General features: G+C 39.1%; 1 long non-coding RNA gene across 1 annotated transcript; it reads right to left on the bottom strand.

Moving 5' to 3' along the window:
• Window positions 1-1,044: 1,044 nt before the first annotated feature.
• LOC119017975 lies at window positions 1,045-3,294 on the bottom strand. The gene is made up of 2 exons (XR_005074621.1): window positions 3,159-3,294; window positions 1,045-1,166 (listed from the first exon to the last, which is right to left on the bottom strand). It is a non-coding gene; the product is annotated as an uncharacterized LOC119017975 (long non-coding RNA).
• Window positions 3,295-4,036: the final 742 nt, after the last annotated feature.

Genomic DNA, 4,036 nt, shown 5'->3' with positions numbered 1-4,036 from the left:
TGCAAATACACCAAAACCAGTAATAACAAAACAGTGAGAGAAAATATTTAATCAAGCAAAAAGTTACACTGAGTAAGATTTACAAAATATAGGTTGAATTTAAAATATTTTATATTAAAACTAAGCAAATTACAACAAAAATGTTAAAAATATATTTGTTTATTGCAGTTAGTCATGTTTTACATCATCACCATATATTTTACTGTATATTACTGAGGGTGAAAAAACTGCTGCCTCAGAATGAATCTGTTTAGAAAGTCTTTTAAAAGAGAGAAAGACAGAAAATGTGTCTAAACATTAATATTAGACAGAACTACTGACAGATGACATATTCTCCTTGACTGTGACCTCAGGAGTGACTAATGTACAGTATGTATGTATCTGGTGCATTCAAGATTCACCTTCCAGGAAAACGGGTACCAAAGGATGAAGGTGATCGAGGGCAGGAGGATTATCTCCAGCTCAACTCATTCACTGAATGCTAATGAAGCACTTAAGCTTTTGACACGCTGACCAAATACTTCCTCTGCTGGCTCGCTGCAGACGCACACCGAACATCCGTCACCTGTTTGTATTTCTAACTTTTCTCAACCACAAAGTGCAAATGAACCTCCAGTGTGCCGGGGAGCGTGGGAACTATCTGCATCACAAAAGGGTTGAAGTTTCATAAGTTCACAAAACATTTCTGGAGCCTCACAGCAAAACAGCGTCGGCAGCAATCTGCTCAACGACTGAAGGAGGTGGAGACTTGTTTTAAAATGTAAGAAAACAAACAGAGAAAAATACCTAAAAACATACGAAGGCACCATCAAAGTCTCCAGAAGCCCCAAGATCGAATTTGGAAAGACGCTATATGAAGTTCTGGAGAAGAATTTCAAACTCAATATTAATGACTAAACTATACAAACTCAGAAATATATATTGTTTCCATAAATGAATAAACGAGCTGTTCTCAGAGGAAAATAAGGCCCCAGAACACTGTTTAAAGCTAGAAAGGTGGCAGGGTCCGCCACAGAGAAACAAAGTAAAACAGTATACATCATGTTGTTCTTTAAGGTCAGTTTGTTTATTTCTGTTTATTCAGTCGTGTAAACAAAGACAGTTTGTTGATTCAGTCTGTTCGGACGATCTTTTTTCTTCAGATCGCTCCTTTAAGGTCAAACATCCTGTAAAGTTGTAAACAATACAAACCACACGATAAACAATTAGATAAACAATAAAGTAAACAATTGTGCACAGTATATTCATACGTCTACACACAGAATACAAAGTGGTGCGTTCTCTATAATGTCAGTGTCAGTAGTTATTTCATCCTGCAGCCTGAAGCAACAAATCAAATGAGGGTGTGGTTCAGTTGCTTTTTACACAGAACACGACAGAAGAAACCATCACATCAGAGCTTCAAATGTTTTATAGCTTTTATTTAAACAAAAACACAGTTTGGCAGAAGAAGTGTTGAATAAATCCATGTGGGAGATTTGACAGATGAATGCGTCCGCTGACAGCACGCTCAATTCTTTATAAGCTTTCAGTGACGCGGGCTGTATTATTGATGAGAGGACGACATGTTTGTTGTCGCCCTTATTTGCACTTTCGTCATTCGCGTGTGTGTTTGGCTGTCAGTTATCATCAGTGTACGTCGTGCTGCCACGTTCTGCAGACTGAAGACCGAAGCAGAGAACTGCGTTTGGTTCACTGTCAATGGTACACATGAAGTTTTGTCAAATCAGTTCTGTTAATTTCAACTGTAAGGATAAAACTCACTGAGCACTAATTATAATTGTCGTCAGTATGTGAATATTATCCGGAAGCTTCTACTTTATATTTGACATGTCTTCAAATAGAAAAATGTGTTTTTTTAGACCAGAACAAAGACCTGTGTGACTAAATCTATATTAAAGAAGCATTTCACCAAAATATGTCAAATCCAGTCATCATCTCCTCCCCGTCATGATGATGGGGAGTCAAACCAACAGAACAAACAAACTGATTTTAAATTTAAACATTTTAAAGGTCAGTGAGCATCCGTGGTGCTGAAGTGTGTCCTGCACTCTCGGCACTAAGATCAGACAAAATAAATCAGCTCCTGCAAGTTCAATAATATTTCTGATTAATTGTGCTGCCCGAATATTTTCATATACACCTATTTTTTCTTCTTTAAATACTTTTGTTCAGAAAGTCTTGTCTTTTCTCTGTCTTTATTTGTTCATTGAGACACTTAAATGCTGAACATTTGCTGCTATCAGCTCAAAATGTGAGCTGCTTTCGTTCAGATACGAAACAAGACAATAATAAGTCAAATAAATATAAATGTACACATGTGTATGTAGTAGTTTGCATGTTTGTGCATCACACAAACAAACACAAACATTGTGTAGTAAACCGTGATGGGTATTTCTCACTGTTTCCTGAGACTGCTCAGATAAAATGAGCGATAAATGAATTGTCAGTAATTGTCAAAGCAAACAAAAGTCATACATGAGTGAGAGTAAAAGTACAAGTAAAAGTAAAATATTTAGTGTAAGATATCAAATAAGTGTAGTTGAAAGTAGAATATTTGCCCCTCAAAATGTAGTGGAGTGTAAGGATGAACTGGCAGGAAATGGAAATACTCAAGTTAAGTACAACTACCTCAGTACTTGAGTAAACATACTTAGTTACATGCCATCACTGCTTAAGAACCCCAGTTGTCAAAAGTAACTAACAGCGATACATCAGTGAGAGTAAATATATTGTGATAGAATATGACTTTGGTAAAAGTACCTCAAATGTATTTAAGAACAGGACTTGAGTAAATGTACTTAGTTACATTCCATCACTGAGTAAAACTAAAAGTCATACATGAGTGAAAGTAAACTATCGTGGTAAAATATGACTTTTGTTTACATTTAATTTACAATGTTTTATCCGTTTTTTAAACGATTTTCTAAAAAATGAATTGCCATTTACTGTAACGTCGTTAATTTTGGCCCTAGTGGTGTTCCATAGGCACCAGATAGCCCAGAATCGTTTTGCTGCGTGTGCTCATAACCGTCCAACTTCCGCCTTGCGCTAGCTTATTCTCACATTAGCTCACAAATAACCGTCAGAAACTCCTTTTAAAGCCGCTTCCAGCCGGTTTAACTGCGCTACGTGCGGAAGACGTCGACTCACCGTACCTGCCGCTGCCCGCTGGCCGCCTCCGAGAGCCTCTTTTTTCTTTTCTGTTTTTTCCCCCCCTTGCTTTCAAAGTTCCCACGGAAAGCGGAGGACCACCCAGCGGCGCCGAGCACGACGCCGATTAGCTGCGCGGAGCTCATTTGCATTAACGTCAGTAAAGGCTGTAGGTCAATCCTTGCGGGTGCTTTTATTGGATGTGCCGCTGTCAAGCAGTGCTGAAGAATTGGAAGGGCAAACGCCAGAAAAAAAAAAAGGCAGAGAAAAAGACAAACATAAAATCAGCATTATGTAGCTCGAGCCCGCCTCAGCTCCGCTCGCAGCCGTTGGATCAGCCAACCGTCCGCGAGCCCAGATCCAAAAACTTGTGGACACGGAGCGGTCTTGTTTTTTTTTTTTTTTTGGTTTTTTTTTTCTCCTCTCTCTCTCTTCTTCTTCTTCTTCTGCTTCTTTTTTTTTTTTTTTTTTAGTCCTCCTCTGTGTGTGTCTCTCCTGGAAGCGATTGCATTCTCCAGAGGTGGTAACATCCACACATCGCAGCCTGACAGCCTCCACACAACATCCTGATTTTTTTTCTTTTTTTCTTTTTTTTCTTCCTTTTTTCGACAGAATGGGAGAAAATCGCGGAGCCTGGTAGCGCCGCTGTGGCCAAACTGCAGACCCGGGTTTTTGGATTGGACCTCTCTTTTTTATATATATATATATCAGGCGGATCATCCTCTAACCGGGCAGCGGATGCCTTGAATGGAGATTGCAAAAAAAAAAAAAAAAAACCCTCATCCACCGAGATCTCTTCCCCCCACCACCTCCACCTCTCCTCGCTGCTTCTTCTTCTTCTTCTTCTTCTTCTTCTTCTTCTTCTTCTTCCAGCCTCGGTGAA

The sequence above is a fragment of the Acanthopagrus latus genome, chromosome 4 (assembly GCF_904848185.1).
Source record: "Acanthopagrus latus isolate v.2019 chromosome 4, fAcaLat1.1, whole genome shotgun sequence".
NCBI lineage: Eukaryota > Metazoa > Chordata > Actinopteri > Spariformes > Sparidae > Acanthopagrus > Acanthopagrus latus.
This window is presented reverse-complemented; position numbering and strand designations above follow the sequence as displayed.